Genomic DNA, 12,858 nt, shown 5'->3' on the forward strand with positions numbered 1-12,858 from the left:
GTTTGTACAGTTTGTCTTCCCAGACAGCACGCTCCATCGTTGACCATGCCGCTATAAAGGAGCGTAGTTAGTACAACACAGGTAGAGTGCATAACAGCGCGACGTCACGCTGAATTCGTTGATAAAAGGTTAGGCTGGAGATAGAGAAGAAAGGGAGAGGTGTGATGGAAGCGAGGAGACAGGCACCGGGAGTCGCCACTGATGGATCTGTCATCATTTTACAGTGGCATTCATGTCTCACAAAAAATACAATATTTGGAATGCAGGTAGTAGTGGAAAAGATCAAATTATATCATATTTTATAAGGATGCTATGTGTTTCCATTCATATTTGTTGGAGAGGTTATGAGCAGATCAGTCTACTCTTCATTTTATCAGAAACATGCAATTGATCACAGCTTGCGAATTTTAGTTTTACGCAACATAAGTAAGCTTTCAGATAAATGTGGTGGTGCTAGTAATCAGAGCAAAGGGTGACTATTTTGAAGAATCTAAAACATGAAACATGTTTTGTGTTTTTCACACTTTCACTTTTCATCACACTGAGAATCTAGGATGTAAATAGTCATGAAAATAAAGAAGATCCATTAAATGAGAAGGTGTGTCCAAACTTTTGACTGGTAGTGTATATAATACATCCATATATAAGCTATGACACATATTTGTTTGTGAGATGAAGAAGATAAAAAGTGATATCAAATAGAAATAAATGCACCTTGAATTTTTACTAAAACTCAGTATTTGAAACAGAGTTACATTTCGCTGCTGTAAAATTTGGATTAACTATATTTCATATATTTAAAAAAATGTAATGATGGCCATATTATATTTCCATATTATATTTCCATTTATAATTACACTTATATATAAGTGTAACAGACTCTAGTCTCATAAACTACATTAGCTCACTGCTGTTTACTAGCTAATGTTAAATTTAGTGTTGCCGCCTAATCATGTTTTTACAGCCCTGTGGTCTCTCAGTCTCAGATGCATTTTATACCAATGAAACATGTCAGCTAAAGTAAGACAAATTAGATAAAATGAAGATTTCCTGCTTTATTTATGTCAAACATTGCTGTATAAAACATTATTAGCCACTAATTTCGTAGTTGCTAGGGAAGCATAGTTGTGGAACGTGTAGACTATTTAACGTTTAACAGCCACTCACTTCTGGCCTTTGCAGAACCTGGCTGTACTAGCAAGAATGGCGTACAACAGGATGCCATAACCACGTGGCTGGTATACAAGAACATCTGTGCCGAGTATAACCTGGAATTACCTAGGTCAAAAAGGGGTACGCCCTCTAGGGTGGTTCACAATGAGCGAGCTAAAATCCTATGGGACTTCCAGGTACAGATGGATGAACTGGTAATAGCTAACCAACTGAAAAGAAGTGGTGGAGAGAATTTTTTGACCAGCCTGCAGGGCGAGAGGGTAATTCTTTTATTTGAATTTAAATTTCAGGAAATTTCATTCTTTAGAAATATATATTTTTTAAGTTAGTAAATCAAAGACGTTTAACTTAATCACCTTGTTAAATAATCAAGATTACAGTTTGTGTCCAAAATAATAATATAAGATAGGATAAGATAACCTTTATTAGTCCCACATGTGGGAAATTTGTTTTGCTACAGCAGAAAGTGGACAGTGCAAAGTTATATAGCAAAAACACTGAAAAACCATGCTTTGGAAATTACCACCAGAAATAAAGAGGTTTTAATGGCCAAAAAATTGCAGTTGCAGATGGTTCACTGGTAATAAACATTTGAGAAAGATTTATGGATTTTGCTGTGAAGATTTAAAAGACTCCAAGAATTTAATTAGATTTTCTCTAATCTAGTTATGTATTCTTATTTTTACCTTAAATACCCAATCTCAACTTGGTAGAGGTCTCTGAATAACAAAATAAAGATTATTATTTATGTTCCCCACAAAAAAAATTATATATATGTATATATCTATATATATCTATATATATATATATATTATAACAGCAGGATGCAAGATGTTAGCAGGCAAGGCATAGTGTACAGGAACATCTGTGCCGAGTATAACCTGGAAGTACCTAGGTCAAAAAGGGGTACGCCCTCTAGGGTGGTTCACAATGGGGTCAAAATGGGAGATGCCCCCAAAGGTGGTGGAGAATGACTGAACTAAATCGTGTGGGACTTCCAGATACAGACGGACAAAATGGTGGTGGCTAACCAACCGGACATAGTGGTGGTAGACAAACAGAAGAAGACGGCCGTAGTGATCGATGTAGCAGTCCCAAATGACAGCAACATCAGGAAGAAGGAAATACCAAGGGCTCAGAGAAGAGCTCGAGAAGATGCGGAGGGTGAAGGTAACGGTGGTCCCCGTGGTAATCGGAGCACTAGGTGCAGTGACTCCCAAGCTAGGTGAGTGGCTCCAGCAGATCCCAGGAACAACATTGGAGATCTCTGTCCAGAAGAGCGCAGTCCTGAGACAGCTAAGATACTGCGCAGGACCCTCAAGCTCCCAGGTCTCTGGTAGAGGACCCGAGCTTGAAGGATTGACTGCCCGCAGGGGCGAGCAAGGAATTTTTTTCAGTGTTTTTTTTTTTTCTTGTCAAGGGCCTTAAAGTCTTTGTTCTTTGTTGGAATGTGTTTTTGACACTTTTAAATAGCCAAATACACAAGCTTACCTTTTATTATTTAATTTTTCTGCATTCTGCAGTTGGGTTCTCTAAACATCACCTTCACAACACTGTTCTAAACAGTATATATGAAACATCATTGCTTCTACTGTCCCTGGCCACTCAGAACGCTTTCTATGTGTGGTCAGCTTTACATGTCAGCATATAATAAAAAATCATCTCTTTCTCAGCAGGTCTTAAAATGATTTTAATGCTACTTCAGATGAACAGCAACACGACACATTACACTATGCCATTGTAATTATTTTTTAAAGAAAGACAAAATACAGAACAAGAGTGTGAATTTTTTTTTTAAATGTATATAGTGACTACCCATAAGTTTGGGTTAATCCTACCTGTCACAGACTCTAAAGACTTTACTGTAAAAGTGTATTTTCTGAACATTTCAGTCTGTCAAAAATGTGAAATTGCAGCGAAAATAAATGACTTAAAATATGACATAAAATATATAAAAGGTATGTGGTTATTTTTAGAGGTCTGTGTGTGTCAGAGGAATAGTTATTTTTTCTATATTTAGTTTAAGTTTAGTTTTTGTTATCTTGAAGAAACTATAACAACATTCTGCAGAGGATTTTCATTCATTTATATTACACTCTAAACATGAGAGGTCCATAACTTTCTTTGCAAAGTTATGCTGTCCTCATTATCTTTCTGTTAATACATAGAAAACAAACAGTATGAGAATTTTTTTTTTAAATGAAAATAAATACATAAGAGACCTATACATGACATATATTGCCACATATATTGTATATGTTTGTGCATTCCAGTGATTCCAGAAGATATGCTGTCGGGGACAATTCGTCCCTGGGAGCCAAGTAAACTGATCCTGGGTGAGGCGCCAGACACACAACAATTCAAATAACCCGTATGTCAAGAAAAAAAAAAAATCAAAGGTCCGGTGTACCCTGGTGAAGACCCTGGAGAGAGGTCTGGGGTAGAGGCTCCAGTGTCTGGTGGCTGATACTTCACCCATATGGCTTAGCCAGGCTCAATTTACATGGGTCTCTCCTCCCATAGGCCCACAGGAGGTGCTTTAGTGTTTTGGTGCTTTGTGGATTCGGTGGCAGAGAGGCAGAGGCCCTTGTACTCTGACCTCTAGCTTCCAAAGCTAGCTTGTGGTTCAGGGAATGTCACCTTTCTGTTGGGGACATAGACTGAGTTTGTGAGTGAGGTTAGGAAATACCGACTAGATATAGTCAGGCTCAACACACAGCTTGAGCTCTGGAACCAGTTTTCTGGAGAGAGGTCGTACAGGCAGCAAGTAAGATAACATAAGATAACTCTTTACTGTCATTGCGCAGTCATACAAAGTACAATACAATGAAATTGGAAAACTGACCCACGTCAGCACTACGTACAACACAACACGACACAACACAAGACAAATCAACACAGTAACTTAACTTAAGTAATGAAAAGAAGAAGAAGTGTATATTTATTGCACATTGTTATTATTGGACATTATTGGACTGTATTTGTAGATTTCAGAGTATTTGATTATAGACAAGACAGCAGTATCTGGGTTTAGAAGGAAGAGCAATAGGATATTAGCGCAGGAGGTTTCTTCCTGTTAAAAGGGAGTTTTTCCTTCTCACTGTTGGGGGTCATATGATTGTTGGGTTTTTCTCTGTATGTATTATTGTAGGGTTTCCCTTACAATATAAAGCACCTTGAGGCAACTATTGTTGTGATTTGGCGCTATATAAATAAAACTGAATTGAGTTGAATTAAAATTGAATTGTATTTAATTGAATTTCTCTTTTCTTCTGGTCTAAATTCATTGCTATGGAGGAAGAACTGCAGCAACTTAGGGACTTGGTAGCGCAGTTAAGGGTAGATAATGAACCGCTGCTTTGGGATAGGGGCGCTGTTCTGGATTCTGGTAGGCCTGCTTTGGCCTCCTCCGCACCGGCTGGTTGTTTACCATTTGTTGGTAGTTCGGCTGCCATTTCAAAGCAATTGGTGGTGGTGCCTAGGGACCGTAAATGTCCCATGTTTAATGGTAGGACAGGCATCAATAAAGCCGAATGGATTGAGGAGGTACAGGCATGTATGTGTGCCCGCCATCTGTCTGTTGGTGATCAAGTTTTCTTCATTTTTGACCATTTAGAGGCGGAGGCAAAGGAGGAAATAAAATTTCGTTTGCGTATAGAGCGAGGGGACCCTGCTCGAGCGTTGACCATTTTAAAAGAGCTATATGGTAATGTTCAGTCATATGTCACCTTGCAGCAGGCCTTTTTCTCTAGGAGACAATGGGAGGGAGAGACTTTGCAGGAGTTTTCCTTAGCTCTAATGGCCTTGATGGAACAAGTAAAACAAAGTGGACCTAATGGCATGCATAATACAGAAGTGTTGCTTCAAGACCAATTTGTGGAACATGTTGTTAATAGTGCACTTCACAGAGAACTCAATATGTTCACCATGTGCCCACTGCCAAGTTGTTAGAGGTACGTGGGGAAGCTATTAGATGGGAAAGAGAAAGGTTTCCAGGTGGTGTCCAGGACCATCGCTATTCTCACCCATTGATATGTGGTTTACAGTGTGGGGTACATACTAGCTCTAGCCCTACTCCTGCTAATGCATCGGAGTCTGAGTGGCGTGAGCTAATAGAACTTTTAAAACGTCAGCAGGAACAGCTAAATCAGCTCACAGAGAACCCTCAGAAGGGCAATCTGCCATCATGGGGTGGCCTGATGATCTGCTGAAGGTGCCAGCAGAAAGGGCACTTTGCTAGGGAGTGCACTGGGGGGTGGGTTTTACGCCACACCAGAATAAATTCCCATACAGGCCCCACTCGTACGGTGGTTGGCTATCACGTCCCCACTACCGAGTCAGGAAACTGAAACCCTCTAAACTGCAGAGTCACAGCTCAGGTGGGGAGTTCACTAGCTCACCAGAAGATAGGAAGATAGAATTGGTTGGTTAATATCATCTTGTCCAGAGACTGATGTTTTGATAAGTGGGGTGACTGCCCCGTGCTTGGAGGATACTGTAGCTTCCCACTTGGAATTACCACTCATGACGCAAAGAGCTTCGACTGATGCAATTTTATTCTCTCCTCTTTTAAACCACCGACAATATGGCACCGTGAAAACTATAAAGATGCACAAACAAATGTCATTATAACATTTTAGTAGAAAGTGCGGAAATGTTCACATTTTACTATATAGAAAATTATTTTGATGAACTCAAATAGTGACATTGACATAAATCAACAGCTTTTAAACAATTTATGTCAGAGCATTTAATAAAATGAATTAAAGATAACCTTTCGGTCTCTTAAATACATAAACAATCGTTTGCAATCATTAAACCAACCTCTTTCTGCTCCCAAGGGTGCTAATCATGCTGAACCTGCTAGCAACCTCCTCTATGCGCATCTCTTTGCCAGTCTTTCCACACCACAAAGAAATGGCATGCATATACAAAAAAAACCCAACCAAAAAACGAATTCAACCACATTGTATAAACTTTCCCAAGTTATAGCATGTGACAGGTAAATAAAGTACATGGTTTTACATGAATATTTCCAAAAATAAAGGTTTTTTACTCACTCTGAAGCAATGTGTTTGTGTTGTTTCACTGAGAACCATACAGGAAGTGTGACACAATAAAAGAGGAAGTGCTAAGATACTCTTCAAAATAAAAGTACAAAGTAAAGTGGCCTTGCCACTTTACAGATACTGGGTCCATGGTTTCCACCATCACAGAGAGTTTCTTTTTGAGACATTTTGCACCTTGGGGACAAGAACGCCTTCAGTCATGTCACTGGTTGCAGCTTCAGGCTGCCAGTGGGCTTGCCATTCCTTACATTGGTTATTTAGAGCTCAGAGTACTCCTATGTGTTAAGGAAATGCCCTCTTGTCGGATCCTTGTAGTAAGGGGCCACCTGGTGCCATGCCCTCTGTTCCTGGCATTCTAGGAATCAATGTTGCTGTTGCTGCTGTTATCTAGAGCTGTGTGGGGCTTATGGTGGATCTTTGTTCAACCTTTGTTCACCTTCCATGTCCCAGGCGCCAGGGCCAGTTTTGGAGGCCCTACATCAGTGTCACTAGTCTGCAGCTCAATCTCCAAAGGACCCTGTCGGTATCCTCAAGGTGTGGGGCCCACAAGCTGTACGGATATCTGGTGGTGTTATGCAGCTGGTGGCCACTGCATGTTCCTAGCAATTTTCATGCCAGGCTGTGCTTTTTGAGCCTCCAGAGTTGGGTTTACCAGTTGGGTTATTGGCCTCTCCGTGTCTAGTAAAGGTTGTTAAGGGCACCGCTTTCATCCCAGTTACTAATGTGGGGACAACAGAAGCTGTTCTCCACCTGCGGACCCGCCTGGGGATATTAAGTCAAGCAACGGTTGTTAGTCTCCCTGCAGGCGTCAGTGAGGAGAGCTTTTCCCCTGTCACAGTCTCCTCTCATATGGCCACTGGCCCTATTCAGGATAGGGTAGAAGCGACTGACCTGTCTGTACTTGCTGAGTGAGAGCAGTGTGAGGTGAGATCACTTTTGCAGAAATATAGTTCCGTCTTCTCTACTCATGATGGCGATCTGGGCTGTACAAACCTAATATCTCATGATATACCCTTGATGATACACCAGTCAGGCAGAGGTATAGGCGCATTCCTCCGTCAGAGGAATGAAGCTGTGAGGGCCCAGATTAACCAGCTATTAGAGGCTCAGGTAATAAGGGAGAACAGCAGTCTCTATGATTCTTTCATTGTACTGGTCCGGAAGAAGGATGGGAGCCTGTTTTTGTGTGTGGACTATCGGTTGCTAAATAGGTTGCTAAATAGCAAGACAAGGAAGGATGCATACCTCACATTCAGGAAAGCATGGATGCACTTGCAAAGGCATGCTGACTTTCTGGGCCACACCATTTCTCATGAGGGTGTCTCTACAGACCCTGCAAAAGTTGACGCAGTGGCTAAGTGGCAACGCCCTCGTCTTGAGTCCTTTGGTATTTATTATCAGTGCTTTGTGGAGGGGTTTGCCAAGTTGGCTGCTTCCCTACATAAATTGGTGGCCAATTTGGCTGCCACAAAGTTAAAGAGGGGATCAGGACAGGCTTTGAGCCCTGCATGGACACCCCAGTGTGAGGACAGTTTTGAGGCCCTAAAAGTGAAGTTGGTTTTCACCCCTGTGTTGGCGTATGCCAACTTCAAATGCCCTTTCATTGGCTTGGATGAGGTTCTTTCTGAGGGAATGGAAGGTGGCATTAGGCCAGTGGCTTATGCTAGCAGATGTTTCTGACCCAATGAGCACAATATGTTCAACTACAGCTCTATGAAGCTGGAATTTCTTGCACTCAAATGGGCCATGGCTGACAAATTGAGGGAGTACCTGCTAGAGCATAAGTGTGTGGTCTTTATAGATAATAGTCTACTAAGCTACCTTTCTTTGGCCAAGCTAGGTGCCACTGAGCAGGGGTTTGCATCTCAACTGGTGGCATTTGACTTTGAAATTAGGCATTGGTCAGCCTGCAGTAACAAGAATGCAGATGCCCTTTCTCAATAGCATGACTCTGGCTCCAGCTTGGCTGAATGTGTGTTGCCTGGGATTTCTGTTCCAATCCCACTACAGCAGGCCATGTCCAGCAGTGCTGCCTCCTGTCACACAGTCAGAAATCTGTGTTTTCCTGTCTCATTCTCTTGGGGATATTTGTACCCTACAAGAAGAGGCTGATCCACTCCTGTTCTTGGTGTTATGGAGAAGGGAGTCTCTGCCATCTGCCATGGGAGAGCAGCCAGGTTCCCAAGCCAGTTATGGTTCTGCTACGTCAGCGGGACCATTTGGTAGAGAAGGATGGCATACTCTATCGCCGGACTTCAAGTCCTGAGGTTGTGAGGAAGTGCTCCAACTTGTCCTCCCAGAGGCTATGAAGTCTGAGATTTTGAGACAGCTGCATCAGGACCATGGACACCAGGGTATTGGGTGTACCACCAAATTGGTCAGACAGCGCTGTTACTGGCCAGCTATGTCCTCTGACATCAAGCAGTAGGTCCATAGTTGTGAGCGCTGTCAAATTGCAAAAGATTCAGGGTTAGTATTGCATAGCTATATGGGCCACTTGTTGGCATCTAGGCCAAGTGAAATCCTGGTCATAGACTTCAAGGTGTTGGAACCCTCCCGTAGTGGGCTTGAGAATGTCCTGGTTATGACTGATGTTTTTAGCAAATACACTGTTGCAGTCCTTACCCGGGATCACCAGGCTTCTACTGTAGCCCAGGTCCTTTTGACAGAATGGTTCTTTAAGTCTTTGAGCACCAAGCCAGGTTAACCGTGGTTCATGCGCAGTTGTCTTTGGCTGCTGGCCATCGAAAGGAGCCCCATGATCAATGGGTTCATCCTGCAGCTCTATAGGTTTGGCCAGCGGGTGTATCTTCGGGACCACAGTGTCAGAGGCTGGCATAAGTTCCAGGACTTGTGGGGCTCAGTTGTGTACTCAGCCCTCTCCCCTTGAGGTGCTGAGGGCACCTCAAGGCGAGGGGGCTGTTTATACCATTGCCCCTGTAGGAAACTTGGATAAGTCAGACATGTCCATCGTGACATGTTGAGGGCACAGGTCAACCCAGGGCCTCCCGCACCTTGTTCTAGGGCCCCACTGCTCTCTTGCTCTCTCTCACTCATTCTTTTGCCTCTCTCTCTCTCGCTCCCCTGCTCTTGCTCTCTGTCTGTAGTGTCGCTAGCTAAGTTATTTTGAGTGGGAACACACCCACACCCACAGACACCAATGGGCTGCCTGTAGGTCAGGAGGTAGAGCAGGTCCCCTAGGTTAGTGGTTTGATTCCTGGCTCCTCCAGTCTGTATGTCAAGTATCCTTGGGCAAGATACTAACCCCAAGTTGCTCTCTGATGTGTCTGAATATAGTAGGAAGCACTAAGTATAGAAAAAAACTGTTTTTGTGAATGTGGCATGTTGTATAGAGCACTTTGAGTACTCCGGGAGAGTAGAAAAGTGCTATATAAGAATCAGTCCATTTACCATTTACACCTGCACTTAAATTGTAGAGTGGTGTCTGCTAGTATAAGGCCATGCAGGCTTTCCTCCCATTCATTCCTCCTTTACCTTCCTCAAGTGCAGTATTATGCGCTAACATATTATCTTCAGGATAAACCAGGCAGTTTTGATCAGGCTGCACACAGTCACAGGTAGGCCGTATGTCATTGTCTGCATTTAAGCAGTATAGTGGCTCATTCGCAGTCCAGTCTGTAGCGTGGCCGATTTATTTTGATTCCAGCCGTTGTGGAGAGAGGTAGGAGCACTACTACTGGTAGTTCAGCATGACGTCCTCAATCCTGGGGTAAGCACCATTTAGCATTATTTCAAAATAAGAATCAGAATCAGCATACTTTATTAATCCCTAGGGAAATGATGTAAATTTGTTATGACTCCAAATAAGAGAAAGCTAAGTGCTAAATGAATTGTGATTTCCAGGATTTGCTTGCTGCCTGCCATAGCCTCTGCTCAGCGGTCTGTGTTTCGGCCCAGTTGAGTTGAAGGAAACGCCTGTAGCAGCCGCTGCTTTGGGCTCATCCTTGAAGGAACTGCTGTCTTGTCTTCTCTGGTCTTGGTTTTCTCTCAGCTTCCCTTGTTTTACCTAGAGTTTTATTTTGTAATATTGTTTATGCTCGTGCCCACGTAGCTGGGCTGGAGTGATCCTTTGCCTGTGCATTGTGCTGGTTGTTTATAGTGATATTCGTGCCTGCCCAGCTGACTTGCTCTAGTCACCACAGAGAGCAATCCAGGATTCCTCTTTTTGGGGCGCGCTATGATCAATATCTCAACAATCAGAACTGGTAAAGGCCATAGTTCACTCGTGTGGTGCAAGTTACTCGGCCTGTGTATTCTGTATTATGTTTTAAATAAGTGTGTGTGTTTTTTTGGGTTTTTTTAGATTAAATATTGAAATGTGTATTGTCCCTTGACTGTGCGCAATGAACCTGGTGTTTGTTGTCCTTTTAGCTTTTTGTGACTCCTAATGTGTTTGTTTTTGTTTTTATTGCAGTAAACTGAGGACACACTAGTAGCTGTGGGGCCTTCGGTGGTGCGTCGTTTTCCACACTTCCTTTATTGTACAGCACCTGGGGTGTGTGATTTTCTTTTGGTCCCCAGGTACTGGTAAGTCCAGTTCAATGTATGGTTTTATTTAATTTAGGACACTGTTACAGAATAGGCTGTGCCACGGTCAGCCTTTATTGTTTTATTCTTTGTTTTTATTTTTACAAATATAATTAAAAACATTAATATTGGACCCAATATGCCTTAGTTGTGCATCTTTGAGCCAATGTAATCTTTTCCAGTTTCTAAAAAGACTCTATATTTCCTGGGGGTGAAATTCCCCTAGGTGATGTTGTCATGATTTTTTTTTTTATATAACCCACTTTGTCACATCTCTGTCTTTAGTGTTTATAGTTTATCTCCCCACTAACACAGAGTTAGTCTGAAAATAAAACCCACGAAACAGTTAAAGATTAAAAACTATTTTACATGCAAAGACACACACACACATTCACAGAGATACGCAGACAGAAAGACACACACACACACACACACACACACACACACACACACACACACACACACACACACACACACACACACACACACTCAGCAGGTTAGTTAGTGTCAGTTGATAACTTTCCAAAGATTTGAATGAGCTCTTTTTCGACAGAGAATCTGGACTCTGCGGGAACTTATGCCAGGCTACTTTTTGAGGACTTTAGTTCCAATTTTAGGTGGATCTCTGACTTCCTGTTTGAGAGGAAGAAACAAAAGCAGAATGCAGCATGTCATCATCTCTACTAAGACGATGGTGATGACCCCTCACATGAACTGATTATCACACTGTCCTCTGGCAAGTATAAAATATAAATATTGAATGTATTGAATTTGTTTTGGTGTATATGCAAGTGGCATCACCATGATTAGATAGATGTAAGTATATTGTATTGAAATGCTGGTCTTTTACAAGGTAAGGATCTAAATAAATTTGTTGTATCATGTGTTACTGCTTTGTAATGCTGGGAACTAAAATATTTGAATCAGGAAATAATTCAGAAATGCCACCTCTAAAAAATACACAAAGGCTACTAACAATGCAGCACATATATATCTATAAAAAAAAAAAACACCCAGCACGCCCCTACGGGCGGTTTATCCTTCAAGCTCGGGTCCTCTACCAGAGGCCTGGGAGCTTGAGGGTCCTGCGCAGTATCTTAGCTGTTCCCAGGACTGCGCTCTTCTGGACAGAGATCTCCGATGTTGTTCCTGGGATCTGCTGGAGCCACTCGCCTAGCTTGGGAGTCACTGCACCTAGTGCTCCGATTACCACGGGGACCACCGTTACCTTCACCCTCCACATCCTCTCGAGCTCTTCTCTGAGCCCTTGGTATTTCTCCAGCTTCTCGTGTTCCTTCTTCCTGATATTGCTGTCATTCGGAACCGCTACATCGATCACTACAGCCGTCTTCTCCTGTTTGTCTACCACCACTATGTCCGGTTGGTTAGCCACCACCATTTTGTCCGTCTGTATCTGGAAGTCCCACAGGATCTTAGCTCGGTCATTCTCCATCACCCTTGGGGGCATCTCCCATTTTGACCTCGGGACTTCCAGGTTATACTCGGCACAGATGTTCCTGTACACTATGCCGGCCACTTGGTTATGGCGTTCCATGTATGCCTTGCCTGCTAGCATCTTGCACCCTGCTGTTATGTGCTGGATTGTCTCAGGGGCATCTTTACACAGCCTGCACCTGGGGTCTTGCCTGGTGTGATAGACCCCAGCCTCTATGGATCTTATATTCAGAGCTTGTTCTTGTGCTGCCATGATTAGTGCCTCTGTGCTGTCTTTCAGTCCAGCTTTGTCCAGCCACTGGTAGGATTTCTGGATATCAGCCACCTCCTCTATCTGCCGGTGGTACATACCGTGCAGGGGCCTGTCCTTCCATGATGGTTCCTCGTCTCCCTCCTCTTTCTTGGGTTTCTGCTGCCTGAGGTATTCACTGAGCACTCGGTCAGTTGGGGCCATCTTCCCGATGTATTCTTGGATGTTCGTTGTCTCATCCTGGACTGTGGTGCTGACACTCACCAGTCCCCGGCCCCCTTCCTTCCGCTTAGCGTACAGCCTCGGGGTGAAACCCTCCACACATGGTAAGGAGCTTTCTTGTCTTTATGTCAGTGGCTTCTA

The sequence above is a fragment of the Oreochromis aureus genome, linkage group 19 (assembly GCF_013358895.1).
Source record: "Oreochromis aureus strain Israel breed Guangdong linkage group 19, ZZ_aureus, whole genome shotgun sequence".
Taxonomy (NCBI): Eukaryota; Metazoa; Chordata; class Actinopteri; order Cichliformes; family Cichlidae; genus Oreochromis; species Oreochromis aureus.